At 45.4% G+C, this 16,359-nt stretch overlaps 1 pseudogene; it reads right to left on the bottom strand.

The window, feature by feature from the left end:
* Positions 1-7,419: 7,419 nt before the first annotated feature.
* On the bottom strand, positions 7,420-9,644 carry LOC139588655 (splicing factor Cactin pseudogene; annotated as a pseudogene).
* Positions 9,645-16,359: the final 6,715 nt, after the last annotated feature.

Here is a 16,359-nt window from a genome sequence, read left to right as displayed (position 1 = left end):
ATACAACACAAAAGCAGAGGCACCATTTTGTCCCTGGAGTCTACCATTCTCCATGGAGGCAGAACTATAGTTCTGAGATGACAAACTCTGATGCTGGTGCCCTGTTCAGGTGTTTTATCCTTTCCCAGTAGAAGCATTCATGGGAGTCAGGCTGGGGACTGCCTGCCACCTTGGAATGGGTGTCAGCAAGGATGTGGTTACCTGCTGGGAGGTGCTCCAAACCCAAGGTGCTTGCTCTGTGTGGAGGAGGATAAAGCCTTTTGAGAGGAGCCATGAGAAATGAAAGGTTCTCAGTGACAGAAACAAAATTGAGAGGAAGACCTTGGTGCACTGGGACTGTGGCCATTAGCAGCGAGCCCAGTGGAGCACTGGCAAAGCAAACAGCAGGGCATGGCTGCTTTAACCATCCCTGCTGTCTGTCTGTCCTGAGGAGCAAAAACCCCTGGATGGCTGCCAGGACAAAGTTTTGGCACCTGCAGCAGGGTGACACAAAGGCCTGGCTGGTTTGCAGCTGGAGGTTGGGGCTGAGCAGGGCAGGATTTGTTTATTTTCTGCCTTTTCATCGGTTGGTTTTCTTGGCGGTTCCTTTGCATGTATAAACATTTCCTCCCTGTGTTCCCCTGCCTTTGTTGTTTCCCCTGGTGAATTGATGTTGCTGCTGTTATTGAATGATGGGGTTTTTTCCTCTTTATTTTCAAACATGAAGTGAGGGGATTAATGTGTGGGTGGAAAATGCCACAGGCAAGAAGTGTTGCCCTTGGCGTGGAGGGGAAGATCTTTGCCAATCTCCCTGAAGTCCTGTGCTGCTGGCTGCACTCTTGTACCAAGCAGAGATGGACACAGATGAAAGCATATTGTGTTTTGTGCGTGAGGGCCATGGTCAAAGCTGAAGTTTGATGTTTTTAGCATATATTTATTGCCTCTGTTGGCCCCTCATTCTGTAATGGCAGCACCTAGGGCTCTAGATCTGGATGCTGGGAGGTGCTCTGGATCCAAACCTCACAGACTTGGCTGCAGCATTGACTGAGGTCACTCTGATGAGGAGTTTGCTCGCTCTTCTGCCTCCTTTCCCCCACAGCAGCTCTTGATGTATTAAGCAGGCTGCTGGAAGCAGAGCCATGTGCATGATGTAACTGCCCAGCACATGTTGAAGAGCTCTGGGAATCTCATCAGCCAGAAAGTTTGAGCATGCCCTCTCAGTGCTGAGTGCTGTTTTCCCCCTAGCCCTTCCTTCAGAGGTGGGATTAGCTTCTGACACTACACAGAGCATTTGGGGCTGTCTCTGAATCCCTGCTGGTGCTTGCTCTCACTCCAGAGGAGTGTTTCCATCTGAAGCATGAACTGTCACCTGCAGTTCAGCCCCAGCTAAAGCTCTGAGGCAGCAGGAAAGAGCAATGGTTCACCTCAGCCAGTTACTCCGTATAATTCACATCATATGTATTTGTGTCATAATAATGAACAATGTTGCTTTTCAGTGGAGTAGAGTTTCCACTCTTCAGCAACAATAAATATCACATAGATTTTCTATGTAAAACAAATAACCAGTGCTTGTTATTAAAAGATAATTCTTGGGGTGTTAATATCTGGTGTTGTTGCATAAACAAAGTGCTTTTACATGAATGAAAGGTTATCTAGGAACTCAAATTTTTTTCTTCCACTTTTTTGTTCTTATAATTCAATCCTACATGTGTTTTGGTTGTTTTGTTGGGTTTTTTTCTCCTCAAGTTTCCACAATCTATTGTGAAAAGAAGACTGTGGTTTGCACCTCTGTACAGAGATGTTGGGTGACCTGTGAGATAATTCTTTACAAAGTAATGGAATAGTAAGGCTGGAGTGAGTGTCTCTGTGTGGTGACAAGCCATCCTTTCAACTAGAGAGCAAGAGATGCTGCCCAGAACAGGGCTATGAGGTATAAAAGCATTTTTAAGAACTGGGGTGAAAGCCTACTGCTGACTTTTAGGTGATGAGTTCAAACCTATGGTCTGAACAGTTTTACACAATTTTCATGTATTTATGTTTACTCCTTGGGAAGCAGTAGGTTGCAACTGAAACCAAGCAGTAAATTTACTGCTAGGTTTTTTCCTCCTGCTTTTTCTGCTCTTTTGCCCACAGCAGTTTGTAATTGAGTCTAACAAGGAACATAGGTATGTTACAGATTCCTCTCTTAAAACCAGGCCTAGCAATCAGATAATTGGTTCCTTTCAGCAGATGCATGGCTCCAGAACCATCAGTAGGGTTTTGTGGTAATAAGTGCTGTGTGGCAATGCTCTTTACCAGTCTGTCCCCAAGACTCTCTCCATTTACCTCCTGAAATACTAAAGATGCCAGCATGGGAATGGGGCTTGTGTGGTCAGAAGCTCTTTCCTTCCACCTGGAAGGAAACCTTTGGCACCTGAGCGATGCAAACCCAGATTTAATGGCTGAAGTTCAGAAAACCTGAGAAGCCAAGGGAGCAGGGGCAAAATTAATTGAAGGTTGGGCTGTTGCAGCCTACCATCAAAATATGAGCTTCTAATGTATAACATGTGTTCCTGCTTTCATTTGTCTGCTTTACAAGAGTTAATACACAGTGTTCTCAGGGTTCACAGGGGGGCTGTTCTCCCTCTAGGCTATTAGCTACAGTAATGGCTTATTTAGAAAGTTAGACTTTCTCCCTGCTGGGGGAAAACGTGGCCCTGAAGGAGAGGAAAGGGGGAGGAAGAGGAGAAAACTGACTATTTTGTTAAAGCAACTTAACAATACAATGCCAGAGGAAATGAATCAGAAGAGAGTGATTTCTGCAAGCGTGTATTTTTTTGCTTTGTGAAAACAAAGAAATTTAAATCCTGGCCTCCTGAGAGCCAAATGGGGCCCATGTTTAACTTAGGATGGTAGTATGGGGTCCTGGTTCCGTTGCTACGGGCAGAGGAAAGTATTTCCAGAAGAACAAAGGATTGTTAGTTTGGCTTCTATCTTTACAACCTTCTAGGGACACTTCCCAGGATTGTGGGTTTTTTTGTTTAGGTTGTTTTTTTTTGGTTTTTTTTTGTGTTGCTGTTTTAGTTGTTATATTTTCCCATAAGAAATAGACTCCTCCTTCCTTACCTCACACCTGAAAACACACAGCTCTCTTCTAATATCTTCCACAGAAAATGAGGTTATCTGCACCTCACACAGTGTGGTCTTATATTGGTGGCACTTGGCCCAATCGCCTGGTTCCTTCCTGCTGTGAGCTTACCCCGGCTCTGGGGAGTCTTAACACAGCCTAAGCTGTGCCCCACCAAGGAGCTCAAAGGGACCATCTGGCAGGCAGGGACTTTAGAGGACTGTAAATAGAACCCTGCTTTTCTTGGACTTGCCCTTTGTGAAGGAGGTATGAGGAAGTTTCCTTCCTCTCAGTTTCCTCTGTTAGCGTGCTTTGCTCCTTTGGAGAGGGCAGGATGGGAGGATGTGCTCCCACCCCACACCCTGGGAGGTTTGGAGCAATCTGCCTGTGCATGTACAATCTGTAGATTATTAATATCTCTTTGTGGGCAGATTGTTGGTGTGGTTTTGTCTGTGTGCATTTCCAAACCATCCTGGCCCTTTCTAAGGGTAGTTTCCTGGAACAAGCCCTCTGTGGGTTTTGAGTGGCTGATTCATGATTGCTATCCTTAGACTAAGATTGCTGGGTGAGAGAGGTGTTTAATCTTGGCCTTTCACATGGACTGACAGCTATTTCACACCTCTGGTGGTTTTTCACAGTGCTTTCAGTATGTGCTGATGCTGAACTGGAAATATTGCTCTTTTCCCTCTCCATGAGGGCATATGAATAATTGACTATCTGCAGATATTCTGAAACATCAGCTCCTCTTTCTCTCTCCACTCTAGAAACCCTTGGAATAAAGAAATAATGGAATAAGGGTTCCTAGAGTGGAGGGAGAAAGAGGAGCTGATGTACCAGAAGCTGGTACATTCTGGTGGGCTTTTTTGTTGTCTTGTGTTGCTTGGCTCGTTTATCCATAAATGGTGCCAGCAGTCAGGGAGTGAAATTCTGCTCTGAACTTCCATAGCTGGTGCCCTACCTGCCTTTCTTTGTGCAACATTTCTTGGCTCCTGACTGCCGGCCCTTGAAAGTAGCAGGGAAGGGTTTTGAAGCAAGTCTCTGACCTCTTCTCCTGCGTGTTTGGAAGGAGTAACATTTTCCCTGCTACAGCACTGACTGTGGCTGAGCAGGATGTGTGTCCATGCATAGCACACAAGTGGGTCAGGGGAAAGATGTTTTTTTGCATGTTCTACATGACCTTGTCATTCAGGCCAGAACACAAATTGTTGTGGTTTTTGACTTGACTTGATGTGATGGAGGAACCCAACAGGGGCTGGACATGGGGGTGATGGCTGTGACTAAGGGTGATGCCAACAGGAACTGTGCAAAACCCTCTGTCCCCAGAGCCCAGGAGTGCAGTACCTGGTGACAATGGGTTGTCCTTTTCTCCCAGCCAACCAGTGACAGGACAAGAGGACCTAGCCCCAGACTGCACTTGGGGAGATTCAGTGAGGAAAGTCCTCCTGATGTCCTCAAAGAGCTGTCAGGCATTGGAAATGGCTTCTCAGGGATGTGGTGGAGTCACCATCCCTGGAGTGCTCAAGAAATTATGTGGCACTCAGCGCCATGGTCTAATTGACCAGGTGAAAATTGTTAAAAGGTTGGACTCATTGATCCTGGAGGTCTTTTCCAGACTAAATGATTCTGTGACAATGGCAGGATCCACTGACAGACCTAAACAAGGTAAGGTGGTGGACCAGGTCTGGGGGAGTCCTGCTGTGAACAGCAGGAGACTGGACTGGAGATGGAGCTCCCTTGAGTGTTGCTAAAAGAATTATCCAGTGTGCAGCATCAGAAATGGCCTTATCTGCAGCACAGGCCTGGGGCTTTTTGGGGACCTTGGGCAGGGCTGCACACAACACATGGCTCCAGTGAGGGATGGAGCTAAGCTGGGCCCATGGACAGGGGTCATGGATCTGGGCCCTCAGGTGAGACTGGCAAGGCCATTAAGGCCACAGGTGTCCTCAGAACTCTGAGAGCCAGAGCTTTGTTAATACATCTCAGGATTGAGGTATGTTTTGTTTTTATGAAAAAACACTAACTGGTCAATATGCTGTCATAAAGCACACTTTGCAGTTGCCTTGTCCAGGAGGAAGCACACTTACAATTTTCTTGCTATTCAACAGCCTTTTTGAAAAATGGCACAAGGATTGCATTGGTCAGAAACCAGTGAAAATAATATGAGAAATAATTTAGTTTCTCATACACAGTAAAGTGTGTGTATGAGAAATTACACAAAAGAATGATGTGAGTGATTGGTTGATCTTTTTATAGGATGGCTGAAAATGCATCTTCCAAAATACACAAATTGGAAGAGTCTGAGAAGGCCCAGGAGGGTATTCTGTCATTCCAAGCCATGTGTCCCTTGTCTTATTCTTGTCATATTCTCACGGATTTCTCTTCAGATCCCTGCGAGCAGCTGATTAGCAAAGTATCAATTCTGCTATCAAATGTGATGCCTCTGAATGCTAATAGACACATCTTCATTTGAAATATTATTTCTCCTCAAAAGAGCATCAATAAGGAAATCTAAGTGAGAGTTACTGATGAATGATTAGCACTGTTTTTTTGAAATGCTGCCCAAAAAAATCTGTATATTCTTCTGGGTTTAGCTTAGGAAAAAATATAAGGGATCAAAATCGGACTTTTAAAGGAGGAACTCTCATTAGGGCTGCCTGTGTATGAAGGGGTGTGCCACTGGAGCTGGACCACAATATGAACTCTTTTTTTTTTAGCCCAGTCTTGTGAGACCTTTTGGGGATAGCAATGAGGGGAATAAATTGCAAAGATCTAAGCCCTTGCTTAACCTATCCCACAGATGAGCACTAGGGTTATCTAGGTGAGGTGTAGGAAAGGGCTTTCAAACACACTTTTTCACAGGTATTTTTAATGTCTCTTTGAAAACTTGTGCTGGATGTTAGCAAGGGTTGCTTCCTGCTGTCAGTTTTATTGTTTCAGCCACGATTTGCAATGCAAAAATACTATTAAAGAGGTTTCTAAGCACTATTTCTATTTCAACCAGAGTTAGGAAATTCTGCTTGTCTACTTGGGTGTTCCTGAAACTTCTAGCCCCAAACTGCAGATGCAAGTCTGCATGAGATGAATTATTTTACAACTTGTAGTATATCAATCTTGGAGGATCCATGAACTCTCTCTGAGAGGCCATAAAAGATAATTATCATCAGGCTGAAGTGCCCTAAACAGATTTGCATTTCCACTGGAAGGAGTATAAGAATCTACAAATGCAAAAAAAAAAGCCTTGAATGAGCGCCTTAAATAACTCTGCCTACAAGGAGCTCATCATGTCTAAAGTTTATCCTCAGTCATAATTTACATATTGGGACAGCAGCTGGACTTAGTTTTGGGTTTTATTCTGTACCCCTGAGCTGATTCTCTAATTATGATAGTTCTTCCCTCAGGGTGTTAATTTTGCTTTTTTTCCTCTCTGCCTGGGCACTGAGGTTAATTTCTGCTGCTCTATAAAACCTGTTTGAAATTAGCCAGTAAGTCCTAAAGCTATTGGAGGTGAGAGGGACTGTGTGTGTGTGTGTGCCCATCCTCATGTGCAGATCTGTTAATAAGCTGCTTAAGCTTCATATCCTTACAGAACAAAAGTAACAACCTGAGAAAATCAGACTAAAAATTATTTTTTTAATTGAATAGCTGTAGAAACACTCATTGGATCAATTAAGCAGCCTATAGTTTTAATTGGAGCTGTCTTATCTCTCTAAAAAAATACATATCTTAGAGTTTAGACAGATGGCTTTTAACAAAATTTAGGATAATTTATATTAAACAATACTAAAATTTGAAATAAATGACCTTTGACAAAAAAGATAATAAACTTAACTTCAACAGAATACCAAACTGATAAAATCTAACTTAACAGTACTTAGACCTAAAAGTAATAAAACTTAAGTGTTGCTAAGATCAGGTCAAATTAACATATTGAAGTTTATTATCTATAAATGTTTCAACTTATTTTGATACTATTAATACAAAAGATACTGAGAATTTGAACAATACATGCTTAAAATAAAACCAGAATGATTTTCCTGAAGGAATTACAAGGAGGGTGTGGTAAAGTCATTGTAATATTATGTGATGTAGATAGGTGCATAGATAAGAGCTTAAATTTTTAATTATTATAGTAAAAGCTAGCAGCATTACAACTGTGTCATGGTGTTCAAACAGCTTTGAATTCCTCCCAAACTGTAAAAAATGGTAAAAATCAGTTTTATTTATACAAGAGTCTCAGGGCCAGGCCTCAGGGCCCTGCCTGGAGCAGTGTCTGTGCCATGAGATGATGCCCCCTGCCTACCCCTGGCAGGTGTCCAAGGGTGCTGAGCAGCCCCTCACCGGCGGTACCTGTACTGCCTGAAGTGGAACCAGAGCTGGAAGATGCCATTGGCAAACTGGCAGCGGAAGCCATGGTGGTGGAATACTCCCACTCCCTGCTGACAATCTTGAAGGTGATGTCCTCATAGGGTGGCCTGGCATGGAAGTGCGGGATGGCCAAGTCCTTGCTGTCCTGGCAGGCCTCCAGGAAGTACTTGGGCATTGAGCGCTTGTCAATGAGGTTGGGGTAGATGTTGAACTTATAGCCCTGCACAGTCTTGGGTGGGGGGTTGTCAGTGTCGTTAATGGGTCTGGTTGTACTTGTGTGCACATGGTTGAAGAAGCAAGGCTTGCGGGGCTGGTACTTGTCAGCCCACGGATAGGCCTGGCCTGTGAGCGGGATCTCCACGCTGAACTGCGCCTCATCTGCGCCCATGTCCTCCTTAGCCTTATGGAAGATGATGTTGTGGGTGTTCTCAGGAGCATTGCCTGTCACCTGGAGCTGCTGGCACAGGAGCAGCAGCTGATGAGTGTCCTCCTTGGCCTCCAGCATGTGGGCATTGCAGGGCAGCTCATTGGGGCCCAGCAGCCGGGGGCTGTACTTGCCCACATCATAGTCATCCAGGCTCTGCTGGATCAGATCCTCCTTCATCAGCACAGCCTCTCCCTCCACTTCTCACTTGGCCTCTGTGTCCTGCTCTGGCTCTGAGGAGGGCCCTGGCTGTATGTCAAGACTCTCCTCAGGATCCAGCCTGTTGCTGAGGGAAGCTGGCTCCTGCTTGATGATGGGCAAGAGCGGTTCACACTCCACACCCTGCTCTTGCTTCAGCTTGTAGAGCTTCTGACGCAGCATGTCCTGGTGCTGTTCCTGTAACTTGGCCCGAGCCATGTCAGCCTTCAGCTGATGCAGAAGGCTCTCCCAGTACCCAGTGTCCAGGTTGGGCCCTCCTGCCTGGATCTTGCTCTTGATGCCCTGGTACAGAGCTTGCAGCTGGTTGTAGGTCTTCCCCTTGAACACGGCCTGCACATCTGAGCTGACCGAGGCATTGACGATGCTCCTCGGTCCTCCTTTCCTAGAGGCCTCACGATGCTCCCCTGGTCCTCCTTTCCTAGAGGCCTCCAGCTTGCAGAGCTTGGCTATTTCATCCTCTGTGATGATGGTCATGTCCGTCCAGAAGTCTGTGTTCTTCCCTTGATCCAGCTTCATGTACACCTGGATGTCCTCCACCAGGTCCTCCATGTCAGAGATGGTCAAGCCATTTAGGAAGGTGTAGGGCTCGTGCATCTCCACAGCCAGGTCATCATCCTCTGCACTGATGTCCTTGGCCAGAAGATCAATGGGTTTCTCCCTCCCATCCGGAATCCGGATCTTAGACCACAGCTTGGCCTGCTGCAAGTGGAACTTGTCCTCCTGCTCTTCCCAGGTTTTGAAGTGCTCTGCCTCTTTCTCCCGCTGCAGCATCTCCAGCTCCTGCTCCCGCATGGCTTTTTCCCGCTCCTGCTCCAGGCGCAGCTGCTTCATCTTCTGCAGCTCCAGGCGATTGTCCTCCTGGATTTGCTTGATCCTCTCCTTTGGGTCCTTCTCATCCAGATGGCTGATCCATTCCTTTTCCAGAGCCTTGCTCCAGATGAATGTGCTCAGTAGGTTATTGTCCCTGAAAGGATTGTCAGTGTTGGTGTAGCCCATGTACTCCTCACTGCAGCCTATCTTCTCCCATTTCTTTCTCTCCTTGGCCACCTTCTTGGCCAACCTCTGTGCTCGCTTCTCCTTGGATGTCTCCAAGGCCTTTAGCAGAGCTGCCTGTTTCTTCTGTTCTTCCCTCAGGCTCAGCTGCTACCCCAGCGCCTCTTGGGGATGTGGTGGGACAGGGGAGCTGATGGAGGACACAGAGGACTTGGATCCATCCCTCCTGTGGTGCCACTCCCTGCCCATGCTTCAGGCTGGAGCCAGGGGAGCACCCCCAGGACTCTGAGCACTGTTTCCTCTGGTCCTTACAGTGCTGGTCCTGGCTGTGGCTTCTTTTCTTCCTTTTCCATTTCTGTCTCTCATTAGCAGAGTCTGAGCCCATGCTTGGCTCTTGGTGCCAGCCCCGACTGTGGCTCTTGCTCTGGCTGTGGTGTAGCTGCCCACAGCTCCTGGACTGCAAGCGCCCCGATCCTGCTCATGGTTCTGTTCCTTGTCCAGGTCCCTTTCCTGCCCTGAGTGGCTGCCTTGGGCTGGGCTGTGCAGCCTGGAGCCCATTGACAGCAGCAGCTCTGCCCTGTGGCCTTGCTGCTTGGGTCCTCCTCCACTGGCTGGTTCTTGTCTGTGCTTGTTTTATGCTGTCTCACAGCTGGTCATAGCTATGGTCTTTTGTCACTTTGTTGTCTCAGTTTGAAAAGACAGGTGTTTGCCTAGGAAAGTGGGAACCTCTCTTGAAATGGAAAATGTAAACCCTCTCCTTCTGAATTATTGTAATTTTGAAATTAAGGGGCTCTCAGGCAAAAATGTGGGAGTAGGGATAATAGTTTTTGTTAGAAAAAATTAAAATATAGTAATACAAAATAACACTGACAGAGTCAGAATATGACCTGACACCCTGTGGGTCAGAGTGTTGGTATTAGTCCCATTAAATGGTGGCTGCAGTGCTCCTGGAATGACAGATGTGGCTCTGTTGAAGCAGTGATCTTGTAGATGGGTCTTGTTATCTTCTGAAGATTCAGTGGTGGTGCAGATGGGCCTGGTCTTCTTCTGGGAATCCAGTGGAGAAAACAGCTGCTCCTCTGGGAATCCAGTGGGAAAAGGCTGTCTCTGTTGTTCCAAATCTCAGATTATATCTAGGTAGGAATGCTTGGCTCCTTCCTCTGGGCACAGCATCTCCCAATGGATGATGTAATTTTATCAGTCATGCAGTGACACTCAATGGCCCATTAAGAGAACATACTTCCTGGAGGGCGTCCAGAGGGAAGGCTGGTTGTGGAAGAGATAAAGAAAAACTGTTCCACATTGTCTTAACAGGTGGCCCAATTAACAGCAGATAACTGCCTCACTTCTAAAAGATGCCAATAGAGTAGACACCCCCAGTCACATGCTGCATTTGAAACCTAAGACATTTGTAAATTCAGTTTGAGTTTTGTCTTGCTGCAGGCTGTGGCTCACAGCGCCTGACTGCAACACCAAGGCATTCATTCAGTTGTGTTTGGGTGGATTTTTTTTCACTATGTATTGTCCAAATTTACAGACCTTTGTCCAATCTGTCATGGACTGAGAACTGCCACAACCATTATTGCAAACTCTACTTTAAATGCCCAAACTTACTGTCATATAGAGTAAAATTGTTTGCAAGCAAATGTGGGTTTTGGCAACAGACCCATAGAACTGGGGTCTTTTCAGCAAACTTTTTTCCTTTCATGTATGGCTACAGATGATTTTATAAATGAGTCAAATATGGTTTTTATCTTTTAAATGACTTTTACTTTAATAGTTACTAGCTGGTTAACTTTTTTTATCCAAGAGGAATATCAGTGTTTCTCTTTTTCTGGTAATGTGTAGCTGATGGGATCGTAGCTTAATTCCCTGCCTTAGCCATGAAGGGAGATCCCAGGGTGCAAAGCTCTGGCATGGGTAAAATGAATTCCTCACTGGGGATAGTCTGCAAGGCATATGCTCCCAAGTTGGTTAAATGTCTCAAATAACATCTCCCTTGCTATTTGATTCGGGGGAAAACAGCCTTGGCTCTCTTTGCAGGGGCTCTGATGATGTGCGTCAGTGGGGAAATTTGAGGAGGTAAATGACCACAGTTCATCAGCAGCTCTCCTTTTACATCATGTTTCTGATCAGCGGGTATGCTTCTCCTGATGAGCTGCAAATGTGTACTTAATATTATATTAGCTATTAAATCCCAAAGTCAACAATGTTCCTGGTAAGTTCAGAACATTTAAAACATTACTCTGTATTTAAAAAAAAAAGCAGTAATTTTTTCAGTGTAAAAGAAGCCTTATTAAAATATTTACAGATATTTTTATGATGCTGTATTGTTTTCCAAAAGCAGTGATCAACTGTGATGGATTTGTTTGTCTGTCGTCATTCTCCACCCCCTGTAGCTTCCAATTCCTCTCCAAGAGGAGAAAGTGTTTCTCCTTTTCCAGATCTGGAGAAGGCCCAGACTTTTAATGCTCTAAGTGTACATTGGAGCCTGGGAACCTAAAGCACATGTGGAGGCTGTTGGGGCACTGTGGTCCCCTTGCAGTGGGGTGAAGGGGATAGTCATGTGAATATCCCATCTCCTGCCTGTGGAACACCAAGAGGAGAGACCCCTCAGTGCTTCCTGTAGCTGCTAGCCTGCTTAAACCCCTCAGCAGGAGAGAACGAGCACCTCTTTTTGTGTGCCACCCTTCTCGTCCTCTCTGTCATGGCATAAGAGATTTGCAATAATAACCCTGCCAGGGCTGTTGACTGTTTGGTTTGTAACATCTGGATTTTGACTTTTATGAAGCTCAGCGGGCTTAATTCTTGAGCCTGGGTAATGGACTGGTGTCCCCATGGTAGTGACATGAGCTTGCTGTGGAAATGACAGAGCACTTACAGTAGGGAATGAGGGGCCTGGTCCCACTTTAACAGGGAGAAGCTTCCCTGTTGACCTCACTGTGGGGTGAATTAGGCTGCTGTCCTAGGTTACAACATAAAGATGTATTCTATTCCCATCCTCAAGAGCTGTTGAAACCAGGAGGGGCATTGTTTTCTCCTTATCACTTGTTAATGGGCCTATTAATGCCTCCCTGCATGACTCAGAGATCACTCCCTGTGGGAGCCATTTCTGTTCAATGGGTAGTCAAGGACCCAGGCGTGACTCAGAACAATATCAGCCCATTGTGAGATGCTCTGCCCAGGGGAGAGGAGCTAAGCATCCCCACCTGGATATAATCTGGGGTTTGGCACGGAACAGGCAGCCCTTATCCACTAGTTTTCCAGAGGTCAAGAGCTACCAGATCATTTCTACAGGATCACCACTTCAAGTCCATTTCATCTGGACTGCTACCACCACCCTAACTAGCAGGGTGTCAGGTTGTATTCTGACTCTGTCAGTGGTTTTTCTTTTGCATTATTGCATGTATTTTGGTTTTTTCCCCCTTTTCCTAATAAATTGTATTTCTGACTTGGAGTCTCTCACTGGTTTTGCTTTCAAGCCAGAACAATTCCCAAGTAAATGTCAGCTCCTCTGAAGCAGCAGTCAGCTGTTTTAGTGCTGCAGGAGGGATTAGTTATGAGCAAATGGTGTTTGCCCCAATTCCAGGCTGACAGCAAGTTCTTAGATCCCCACAGGAACAGAGTGTGTGCTCACCAAATGGGTGTTGTGAGCAAGTGTAAAGATGACAAGTTGTCAAATGGATCTTTGCTGCCTAAGAGGAGGGTAGATGGTGAGCAGGAGAAAAATGGATGTGTATTTGTCTTGGGCATATGCAAGCACTCAGTGAGCAGTTCTGCTGTTCTGAGCACCCCAGGGCACTGCCCTGTGCTGTTTGAGTGTGCGGCCTTGAGTGTGGGTTCTGACCCCCCCCCCCCCCCAGCAGATATTTAGAGGTCTGCCATAAACTTTATCAGGACCTTGGGTGCTTTTAGGGGAGTGGAAAGGAGGATGGTCCTGACAGTGCTGTTAAATCTGAGCTGGTATGTCCCAAGTGGTGAGTCTTGACTTCTGATGGGCTCTGAAAGGTTTCAAAGAGGTGCCAGGTTGTCTGGGCTCAGGTACAGCACTGCTTGCAGCAACTCTGTAGTGTTCCTGCTCCAGTATGGTGTCACTGACCTCCTGGTTTGGTTTTTTTAATAATGTAAAGGGGATATTTGTGGAGTTTTGAGCTTCTTTCTGACTTGGGTTATTTGTTGATTTTGGAAGCTGTAAACAACAAGTACGGGGGTAAGAATCAGTAGCTGGAGCAGTGTTTGTGTGGAGGGAGGAAGGAAAATGTATTAACTTCTTCAGCCAGCTCTGTGCCACTGAACCATGTGGCTGCTCTGGGCCATGGGATTCAGACCTCTAGAATCACCAGGTCTGTAGAAGTTGATTTTATTTTTTCCCCTGGGTAAAAGGGATAAGAACAGGCTTTAGTTACTGCCTGAAAAGGTTTAAACTGGCATGAGAACATCTACATGCATTTAATGGTAGGAGCTCAACACCTATGAGGTAGGGAGAGGGTCAGCTTTGTGTTTGGTGTTTACAGCTGGTTCTTCTCTCTGCCAGCCCAGGCTGCTGCCCATGAGGGTTGTGTAAAAGCTGCTGAGCCAGAGGTGGGTTGCCACGTCTGAAAGACTGAGAAGTGATGGTCAGTCCTGCTTGTTCGTTTGACATCACAGGAAGGAATAGATCCTTGGGAGTTTTTTTGGTTTTTTTTTTTAACAGACCTGATGAGAAATTAAGACTCAGTGGAAAGATCATTTAGTTAGATAAAGTGGGAAGTTGCAAACCATATCAAGGAGTGTAAGAAGATAAAAATGCTTCCCAGGACACTTGTGCATTTGAGTGGAAGGAAATCACTGACTGATTAATTCTGTCTCAAGAGAGAAAAGGGGGTTATTTCTAAGAATTTGGTAATGTGATAGAGTAATTACATCTGTAAAATGGTACAGGAATGCTGTGTGTTAAGGTTTTTAAATTAAAAGATTATGTGATTGAGATTTTTATGAAGCTATTACTAATAGGTTAGTTTAACTACTGACCCATTAGACTTTCTAATAAATACTCATTAATAGTTCTATAAATCAGTTAGTGGTTAGAACTAAGCAACACACCAGAAAGTATGTTATTTCTAAACCTAGTAATATAGATTGAAAGGAAAAATTATTCTACTCCTCCCTGCAATTATCTTGCACTGGAGTTACTCCTCATCACAAATAAAATAACTCCTGACTTGTTAATGTGAAGGGAGTCAGGCAGTAGATTTTGGTCTGTAGTATCTCTGTGGGTGGTATATTTATAGTAAAGGGGGCAGAGTGGCAAATGCTGTTGTGTAATGGGTGGCATGAAGGTGCAGCTCATAACTCACCCTTCATTAGAGTGAGGGAAGCTATCTGAGCAATAAGTGATGCTTTGTCTCTCATTGCTGGCACGCTTGTTATGCATTTTGGAAGTTACAGGCTGGCAGACTGAGACTTGTCTGCAGTCAGATGATAAATACCATGCAGCCTCTGAGGCCTGAGTGGAGCCTATTTCCACTGATGCATTTTAATTCACCTCCCTGAGAGCATCACAAAATAGGTCTGAATAAAAGGAACAATGAGAGAAGGTGAGTTCAAACAAGAATGCACTTGCAGTGTTTGCAGGCATGATTAGTTTCTGCCATGTAAAGCAGCACCGAGTCTGCTCTTCCTTGTGGCAAGGATTTTTGGAGTAGTTCTCAGCCCACCCTACAAATGCTGTAGGTTGGGGATTCCTCAGAGAGTCCTTATTCACCTTTCCCATTGCATGTGTGCAGCTGCTGCACCAAAGGTGGGTTTAGCACTGGTGAGAGGTGGTTTGACAGCTCTGAGGACATGTTAAATCCACAGCCAGGCATGAGCACCAGTGGCTCTCAGTGCTCCAGCTCAGTCCTGCCCTGCAGGGTGGCCTCCTGTGGGACCAGGCTGCTGCCAGATCCTGCTTAATCCCTGCCCTTGCTGGGGCCATGAGCAAAACTGCAAATGGGTACCACTTGTAAAGGCTTTTTTGGATGTGTTATCACCAAGTCTGAGCACCAGCTGCCCACAGCAGCTCCGGTGCTGCTGCTGAGGGGGAGTAATTGCTGCAGGGCTGAGCTGTGCTGGTGCCTCTGCTTTGGGGTGAAAGCTGTCAGTGCCAGCCCCTGAACATCCAGGCTCCTCTGGGCAACAACAACTGAACTAAACTGAGATGGAAGGAAGAAAGCACTCCTGAGAGATTTACCCAGAGTCAAAGGGAAGCTCTGCTACTGCCTAACTTCTGCTGAGATGCCTCTGAGGCTGTTTTGTGCCTCCAAAGATGCTCTGTGCTGGGGACAGTAGCACCAGGGGCAGGTTTTTGGCAGAGGCAGGGATATCCAGTGTCTCAGGTGTTTGAAAAATGTGTGAAGTAGGAGAGGGGTGAGGGTGGGTGAGCAGGAAAAGATGAGACAAATTGAAGGTAAAGAAATCCACCCGAGGTTGTGGTTTAAAGAGCCTTCTGTCTCTGCCTTTGATGCAAGGGAGATGAAGAACCCATGAGACAAGCAGCATTATTCTCTTGGGATTTTCCCCAAGTTCCTTCCCAGCTGGTTGATTTTTTCTGTTCTAACAGTGTTCCTGGCAGCACAGAAAAATGCACAGGTCTGTTTCCAAAGGTGGTGCACCCCTTCAGGCCCATAGATTTGTGTATCCTGTGCTAGTACCTATAAGCAGACCAGACCTATTTTAAGTATAAAAATGTGGGGATTTGTTTGTATTTCTTTTGCTCTGGGTACTGGTTTTTAACTTCAATTGTGCTCTGCTATTGCTGAGGTAAGCTGGGTTTCCCTCATTCTGAAGAGGAAGGTACCTGAATGTCAAATACACATGAGACATGAAGGGGAAGGGCAGAAATTTTGAATAAAACTACTTAATTGGAGCTTGGAATGGAGCTTAAAAGGGGGGAAAGAAACCCTTGCATTTGACTTTTAATTCCATAATATTATTGACTTAAGAGCAAGATGAAAAGGCTTTACTATTCAAGGAGTTCTCTTTTCCATAGTTAATTTGCTCCATTCAACAATAGTCTGTCTTTGCATCCACCTTATTTAACAGAGGTCAAGTAAAGAAAGAAGTGCAGAAATAATTAAAGTGCACTCCACTGAGGAATAGCATGTGATATTTTTTTTCCCCTGTAGCCAAGACAGAGATACATAGTTATTTGTTAGACCTAGGATTTGACATATCAACATTGGGGGGGGAGGGAATAACTTTTTTTTTTTTTTTTAATTTCACATCTCTTATGCTTCCAGATCCTCTAGGCAAT

This window comes from Agelaius tricolor, unplaced genomic scaffold (assembly GCF_023055355.1).
Source record: "Agelaius tricolor isolate 1412-34295 unplaced genomic scaffold, bAgeTri1.0.p SCAF_3, whole genome shotgun sequence".
In the NCBI taxonomy this organism is placed as follows: Eukaryota; Metazoa; Chordata; class Aves; order Passeriformes; family Icteridae; genus Agelaius; species Agelaius tricolor.
This window is presented reverse-complemented; position numbering and strand designations above follow the sequence as displayed.